This window comes from Etheostoma spectabile, unplaced genomic scaffold (genome assembly GCF_008692095.1).
Source record: "Etheostoma spectabile isolate EspeVRDwgs_2016 unplaced genomic scaffold, UIUC_Espe_1.0 scaffold00019027, whole genome shotgun sequence".
Classification (NCBI taxonomy): domain Eukaryota; kingdom Metazoa; phylum Chordata; class Actinopteri; order Perciformes; family Percidae; genus Etheostoma; species Etheostoma spectabile.
Genome location: NW_022604629.1, coordinates 1 through 8,709, shown reverse-complemented (window position 1 = coordinate 8,709; position 8,709 = coordinate 1). Strand labels below are relative to the sequence as shown.

Genomic DNA, 8,709 nt, shown 5'->3' with positions numbered 1-8,709 from the left:
TAGGGGTCATTTCAGTATTACATGTAGACCAGACATAAGTTTCATGTAAATCGGATGATGTTTGTCATATAAGGCTGATTTCCTTGAAAAATACCTTAAAAGAAAGAAAGAATAACACAAAAAAAGGGCCTTTGGCTCTTTTGTTGCTTGGGCCCTAAAAATTGCAAAAACTTGAGAGGAATAAAACATAAGATTTGCCACAGATGTTGCACATGTTTTTCAGCAAATTAAAACAATACACTTACTGTATTTAAAATCATGTTATGTGTATCTTGCAAGTGCTTGTCCAGGCGCACTAATTGTTTCCTCCACACAGGCTGCAGTCCAAGCTGACTGTAGTTCTGCGATTGAAAATGAAAAATAAGTCAGTTTAGAAAATCAAGCCAATAATATATGTCTAAATATGAGAAACTATTTGATTTAATCTTACCGGGCAGTCCCATATTTCATTAGTAGGTGGAACGTTTCATTAGGGATGGTGTGCGACACTTTAAGGTGTTGCTTCAGATTGTTAAAGCTTGCGTGGCAGACTCCACATACTTTGGTGCTCTGCAGATAATACACCAAATTAAGATTCTGCCTCCTCAGCAAACTATCACAAATTAAATTCCCTATTAATTTTTACTTACCATCTTGCCTAAAAGGTTGTTCCCAATATTGAAACCTGTTGCATGTAGAGGAGTTTAAGAAAGACAAAGTGTTCACAATATTAATGACAAAAATTGGAAAAACAATTTAAACAATCAAACAGTTTTTCTGTTGCACGGCTAAAATAAGTTATGAGCCAGCACTTAATATTCTTCTTTCAGCTTCTGTTCTTTTACCATTCTTTTTTTTTTGGGAGGTTGAGACACAGGTTCTGTGTTGGCTGTGGTAGTGCTCTTTACAGGATTCTGTTTGAAGTGACCGTCTCCATTCCTCTCACAGGTGCAGCATTCACAGATTTCCTTTCCTTCCCCATAAAAGTTTGGACCATAATAAAATGTGATCTCCTCACCAGGTGAAATGGGCCTAATCACTTCAACATTGGCAAAGGACTTGCAAGCAACTAACTTTTCATTTGGATTGCAGTCATGGTTATGTAACTTGCAGGCCCAAGCCAGAGCTGATCGCATTTTTGCGTAAGGAATACATCACGCTAAAGTCATTGAATCCAGCGTTCAGCACAGCCTTGGCTGGTCTAAAGTCTGCTAGGCAGCCCAGCAGGACTTTGATACGCTGTCCTGTAAACCAGTGCCTTGTTGAGGTTACCCTTGCTCCATTGGTCTCACAAGAGTATCTATCAGTGGACTCTATCGCAACATCATTGTCCAACAGGAAAGCACTGGCAGTAGCGATGGATATGTTCCCTCAGGAGATGCTGACGATGGCTTCCAATAGATTTAAAATAGTCACCAGAGGTCAGTGTGTTGAATGTGGTCTTGAAAACCTGTGATTGCTGAAAGCTGAGCAGGGTTTCTTTTAGAAAACCCAACAGTGGGTCTCAGGTAAGGGACCGATGTTCATTTATGGGTGCTGAAACCCAGCATGGGGTCCACACCAAACCAGTGGCCAGGTCATCAATCTCACACAGCTCCGTAACACTCATTCTGGTCCCTCTGTCCATTGTTTCCAACCAGGAGCATGCTGGGATTTTTTGGAATCAATGAAAAGTATTGTCAGACGGTTTATAATAACCTGTTCACATACTGTGGCTCCTGTTGCTTGCCAAGGAAAGTTAGTTTAGCAAATCGAGAAACAAATTAACTTTTTATGTCTTCCTGTGAAGCCCAGATGGTTACATAAACGTTAATTCTGAAATTTGTTGGGCTGCCGATGACTGCAAACAGAGTGAGTGGCCACAGTAGAAATATAAAACACAAAATGACAAATTAGCTATAGAATGCATGCATTATGTAGCGATAACTAACCAACTATCTTCAAAAGCAAACAAAACAAATTTCTATCGGTTTATCATGTGACAGATGAAAATTTGGAAGATTCCATTTTTACATCTGTGCCCTAACATTTCTTTAGCTATCTATAAAGAGACAGAGAGAGAGAGAGAGAGGGGGAGGGGAAAGAGACCAAAAGAAGGAGAGAGATGGGGAGAGACAGAGAGAGAGAGAAGACAGAGAGTGAGAGAGGGAGGAGAGAAAAAGAGACCAACAGAGACAGAGAGAGAGAGACAGACAGAGAGAGAGAGAGAAAGAGAGAGAGAGGGAAAGATACCAACAAGGGTGAGAGACAGAGAGAGAGAGACGAGAGAGAGAGAGAGAGAGAGAGGGAGGAGGAGTGAAAGAGACCAACAGAGGGAGAGATGAGAGATGAGGAGACAGAAAGAGTGAGAGAAGAGAGAGAGAGTGAAAGAGAGGAGAAGAGAGAGGGAGAGAAGGAGGAAAGAGACCAACAGAGGGAGAGAGATGGGAGAGAGAGAGAGAGAGAGACAGAGAAGAGAAAGAGAGAGAGAGAGGAGAGGAGGGAGCGAGACGAAAGAGACAACAGAAAGAGAGAGAGAGAGAGAGGAGAGTGAGAGAGAGAGAGAGAGAGAGAGAGAGAGAAGAGAGAGAACAGAGGAGGAGAGGAGAGAGAAGAGAGAGAGAGAGAGAGAGAGAGAGGTGAGAGAAAGAGAGAAGGATGGAAGAAAGAGAGAAGCCCTAAAAGGTTCTAAGTTTCATGAGCTGATGTTTTTGGTCAGACCAGAGCTGGCTGGCCCTTAAAAAGAGGACTAGGACCTGGTTCCGACATGTTATAAAGCTCAATGAGGGCTGTTGGGAACAGTTGGGCCCTTGTCCCCAGCCTCTTGCATTCCTGTGTTATCGCCGTTATGTATGAAGGGTCAGAAGGTCAGCTTCCAAATTCTCATCTAATCAATAATCAAGTCTTTTTGGCTCGTATTCCGCTGTGTGACGAGCCAGAGACTTCAAACTTGCTTTGAATCAAACTGGTGTCCCCCGTATGACTTATCCTTTTTATTGACCCTGTGGCCCTAAAGGAAGGCCCCAAAAGGGATGAAAAAGTCATTTTTAGTAGTAGATGAAAATCTGGAAGTCACTTAGATGGTAATTTGGAATGACTTTGACCGAGAAAGACCCGAACCAATGCAATCTGCTCAGCTGGTCGGGCCCTTCCTGACTATGCCTCGCTTGTCGCTCTCTGACGCACCCTTCAAAAGTTGCTAATTCGCCCCTCCCCCACTCTGTTCCTCTCCATCTCATGAGCAGCTCATTTTTCCTTTTTCAGCTTTTCAGCCAATTTTCATGACATTTTCAAAATTAAGCTAGCCATCTCTGCATCACACATGTTGTTATGCTGATGGATTTGTACCCATGACCAGATTTTGATGGACCTTACCCTAACCCAACCCTAGCCATGATGTCATCAATCACACCCACATTACCATTCCGGATTCCAAATTCTGGTCTAACACATACAAATTTTTATGAACTTTAGAACAAATTTCTCTGCAACGATACAACGTAGCCAGCTCATTTTAAGACAGCTATATTCAGGACGTGGAGAGCTTCGAGAAGTTGTATGTTTAGCCATGCTCAAGCAAAATTTGGTCCCAAAGATGGCAGTAGCTGAAAGGCGCTGAAATATGTTTGAGAGCGTCTCGAGGCGTTTCTGAAAATGTCTCTCTTTTTGATGTGTGACTGAGGGGAAAAAAAGATCACCCCTCCACCCCCTATGATCCCCAACCAAGTACGTGATAGAACTCTTAGAGGGCTTTGCAACGGTATCTGTGACAAATCCCAGGCTGCTTCCCTTCAATAGATACAACACTTAAAGAGATTAAAATTATCATTATTCGGTCCCCCTAGTGCTGGACAGGAAGTGGTTAAAGCTTCGGCTCAAGATGCCTAGGCTCAGTTGTCCGGCCCTTTTGAACTATGCTTCGCTTGTCGCTCTACAATACACCATTTAAATATTGCATATTCGCCCTTCCCAGCATTAGCCCTTGTCTCGGGGCCCATTTGGGGAGAGAAACAATGGAATAGAAACCTAGGAACCTTTTGGCTGAATGCCGGGTCGCTCTGGTAAATCCTGTCAATTTTGACACTTATGACCAAAAGGAAGTTAATAAACACTTAATTAAAATATCTGTTAAATATTTAAGATTTTAAGATGATAATATATGAAAATATGGATTTAGAGTAATTTCTATTAAAATTTGCAATCTGTGGGTCACATTGTGGTCATTTTCTGTAATTTTAGATCAAAATCTGGAATTTGGCAATTTTTAAGGTTGCTGCACTCTAGTGGTCGCTCGTGAACTGCTTCCAGAATTCCACATTTGAATATTTTATTTTGGAATATGGAATCTGGAAGTTCCATTTCCTGTCTAGTAGATGCGAAAGTGGGTGGAATGTTGGAAGTGAGATTTTTCAATTCATTGTCAATGCGAAAACTCTACCCTAACCCTAACCCCCTAAATACTAGCAAGCTACGGAAAAAAGTATATGTGAACTATTAGTGTGATTACATGTAGTTCAGTATTCCTCAACCCCAAGATGTTTATTCAACAGTTTTGAGAACCTTCAGGACTTCACATCTAGAAATAGCTGGATTCGCCCTCTACGGTTGCTTACGGCACACCACCCTGAAAGCGCCCGCTCTCGTCTGATCTCGGAAGGCAAGCAGGGTTGGGGCTTAGTGCTTGGATGGGAGACTGCCTGGGAATACCTGGTGCTGTAATCTTTTAGTTAGCATAAGGCACTGTGGCAAAATGTAAACGTGAACTAATAGTGTGATCACATGTAGTTCAGTATTCCTCAACCCCAAGCTGTTTATTCAAGTTTTGAGAACCTTCATGTCTTCACATCTAGAAATAGCTGGATTTCGCCCTGTATGGTTGCTTACGGCCACACCACCATGAACTTGACAGCTCTCATTGATCTCGGAAGCCAAGCAGGGTTGGGCTGGCTTGTACTTGGATGGGAGAACCACCTTGTGCTGTAAGCTTTTAGTTAGCATAAGGCGCTGTTACTTCTTTGCTGGACGCAGAGCTGACAAGGAAACTGTATAGAGGACGTAACTTTAATGTTGTTCTTTTGGCTTCATCAAACAGTGATCTACAGCGCCCACTGGGGCAGATTGAAGTCCAGTGTCAAATTCGGAATCAAAGTCAGCCCCTCCAAATCTAAAGCTCAGGATTTCTCCCATCGCGTGGAAGTCAATTGCTGTCCCAAGTGAAGACGTTCTTGTATCTCAAAAGCTTATTTCAAACAGTGCAACTTGTTCCAACACAAAAAACACATTACTACTGAAACTTGGATGGTACGCCTCCGGCTTCACACGGAAGACTGGGGTTTTATTTCCGATGGGGAGATCTATCTACCAGCTGCTAATTATTTCCCAAGGCTACATCGACACTAGTATCATCTGCCAGAGTAGTTGGATACGAGGCCTAACCATAGCAAGAATAGATAGACTTAGACTTAGACTTAGACTGAATCTAGTTTAGACTTAGACTTAGATATGCATTTTTAGAATGTATTATAGTGGATATACTCAAAGAAAGACAAAGGTTGTACAAAAGGATTGAGAATGATCTGCTATCAAAAGATAGGTTTTCAGTGATGATATGATCACCTACCTCAGGATCAGGAACGTAGGCAGACGACAGGAAGCTAAGAAGGACAAGAATGTAAACATCAACTATGAGGCTAGGAAGTTGAGGTTCAGGTAATTTAATTCAATTCAATTTTATTATTGTAGCGCCAAATCACAACAACACTTATCTCATTGCGCTTTTCATAAAAGAGCAGGTCCAGAACAATTCTGTGTTATTTGCAGAAACCAAAAATTCCCACCAAGAGCAATCACTAGGCAAAAAGAGGCAAGGAAAAAACTGAGCCAGCACTAACTATAAGCTTTATCAAAGAGGAAAGTCTCAAGCCTACTCTTAATTTGGAGAAGGAGTCTGCCTCCTGAACCCAAACTGGAACCTGGTTCCACAGGTGAGGAGCTTGATAGCTGAACACTCTGGCTCACATTCTTCTATTGGAGACTTTAAGAACCCAAGTAACCCGCATTCTTGGAGCGCAGTGCTCTGGTAGGGTAATAAGGTATAATGAGCTCTTTAAGACAAGATGGTGCTGAACATGAAGAGCTTTTTTAGGTGAGAAGAAAGATTTAAATTCCATTCTGGATTTTACAGGAAGTAATGCAGAGAAGCTAAACCCGGAGAGATGTGATCTCTTTTCCTGGTTCTATCAGAAACACGTGCTGCAGCATTCTGGATCAGCTGAAGAATCTTTATGGACTCTTTAAGCAGCTGATAATAAAGAATTGGAGTAATCCAGCTTAGAAGTAACAAATGCGTGGACTAGTTTTTTCTTCATCAATTTAGACAGGATATTCCTGAATCTCTGAATGTGATGACTACTGCACTGGGGAAACTTCGGTAGGCCTGGCCACGATTTCACGTCAGGGAGATTTTTCCGTGAAGGTATGGAGAGTTTAACTTCGCAGAGTTTGATTGTGTAAAGTCAATACAAATAAAGAAATGGTTTCCGCCCTGTTTCGAACAGGGGACCTTTTTGCGTGTTAGGCGAACGTGATAACACTACACTACGGAAACTGACAAAAAAATTATTTGGCATATTGTGGGGAAAATGCACCATTTTATTTACTGCAAATGTTCAAAAATGCTACAAAAATAGAGATTTTAAACTAGATTCAGTCACAGATGCTTGTCATGTATTTGAATGACAGCAAATATCTAGTAAACATAAATATTTCTACATGCATTGACTGTGGCCTAAATGTTGGAATAGCGCCACCTATTTCTTGATGTGCCAAATATTAAGCTTGGGCATTCCTCGTCGAGTATAATGGACAGTATCTCCGCCTGTCGCGAGGAAGATCGGGGTTCGATTCCCCGACGGGGAGACTTTTCACCAGCTAACCAATGCTACAAGGCTCGAGGAAGTCCGGCGAACCCGTGGGTATACTCCGGAAAGTGGGCTTGGCTAAAGCTGTGTTCAGCATGGAAGGAGAACTCCTGATCCGAAATGGGAATATTTCAAGCGATGGAAAGAGCACAACTCCTGGACATGAACAAAACCTCACAAGGCGCCGCAGGAGTTGGGGAGAGTGTCAAGTCTGGCACCTTATAGTTCCTTTTTCTGCTTTCCGGATTATGTTGTTCTGTTGGCTTGATCAAACAGTGATCTACAGCGCCCACTGGGGCAGATTGAAGTCCAGTGTCAAGCATTCGGAATCAAGTCATCCCTCCAAATCTCAAAGCTCAGGATTTCTCCCATCGCGTTGGAAGTCAATTGCTGTCCCAAGTGAAGACGTTCTTGCATCTCAAAAGCTTATTTCAAACAGTACAACTTGTTCCAACACAAAAAAACCACATTACTACTGAAACTTTGGATGGTACGCCTCCGCCTCTCACACGGAAGACTGGGGTTTATTTCCGATGGGGAGATCTATCTACCAGCTGCTAATTATTTCCCAAGGTACATCGACACTAGTACATCTGCCAGAGTAGTTTGGATACGAGGCCTAACCATAGCAAAAGATAGACTTAGAATTAGACTTAGACGAATCTAGTTTAGACTTAGACTTAGATATGCATTTTTTAAGAATGTATCATAGTGGCATGATACTCAAAGAAAGAAAAGGTTTACAAAAGGATTGAGAATGATCCTGCTATCAAAGATAGGTTTTCAGTGATGATATGATCACCTACCTCAGGATCCAGAACGGAGGCAGATGGCAGGAAGCTAAGAAGGATCCAAGAATGTAAAACATCAACTATGAGGCTAGGAAGTTGAGGTTCAGGTAATTTAATTCATTTTTTTCAATTTCTTATGTAGCGCCAAATCACAACAACAACTTATCTCATTGCGCTTTTCATAAAAGAGCAGGTCCAGACCATATTCTGTGATGTTATTTACAGAAACCGCAAAATTCCCACCAAGAGCAATCACTAGGCAAAAGAAGGCAAGGAAAAACTGAGCCAGCACTAACTATAAGCTTCATCAAGGGAAAGTCTTAAGCCTACTCTTAAATGTGAGATGAGTCTTCCTCCTGAACCCAAACGGGAACCTGGTTCCACCGGTGAGGAGCTTGATAGCTGAACAACTCTGGCTCCCATCTTCTTTGGAGACTTTAGGAACCAGTAAAGTAACCCTGCATCTGGGAGCGCAGTACTCTGGTTCGGGTAATAGGTACAATGAGCTCTTTAAGACAAGATGGTGCTTGAACATGAAGAGCTTTTTAGGTGAGAAGAAAGATTTTAAATTCCATTCTGGATTTTACAGGAAGTTAATGCAGAGGAAAACGGCAGGAAAACATCAATTTAGACAGGATATTCCTGAATCTTGAATGTGATAACTACTGCACTGGGGAAACTTTGGCCACGATTTTGCGTAAGGAGATTTTCCGTGAAGGTTATGGAGAGTTTAACTTTTCAGTGTTTGATTGTGCGAAGTCAATACAAACAAAGTAATGTGTTTCCGCCCTGTTTCGAACAGGGCCCTTTCGCGTGTGAGGCGAACGTGATAACCACCACACTACAAAAACTGATGAAATGCAATTATTTTGCCTATTGTTGGGAATGCACATTTTTTATTTTATTGCAAATGTTGAAAATGCTACAAAATAGAGATTGTAAAACTAGATTTAGTCACAGAGGATTTGGTCATGGATTTGAATGACAGCAAATATGTAGTAAACCTAATATTTTTACATGCATTGACTGTGGCCTAAATG

At 41.8% G+C, this 8,709-nt stretch overlaps 1 non-coding gene across 1 annotated transcript; it reads right to left on the bottom strand.

The window, feature by feature from the left end:
• Positions 1-8,448: 8,448 nt before the first annotated feature.
• Positions 8,449-8,520, bottom strand: trnav-cac (transfer RNA valine (anticodon CAC)). Its single transcript has one exon. It is a non-coding gene; the product is annotated as a tRNA-Val (tRNA).
• Between the last annotated feature and the right edge of the window lie 189 nt (positions 8,521-8,709).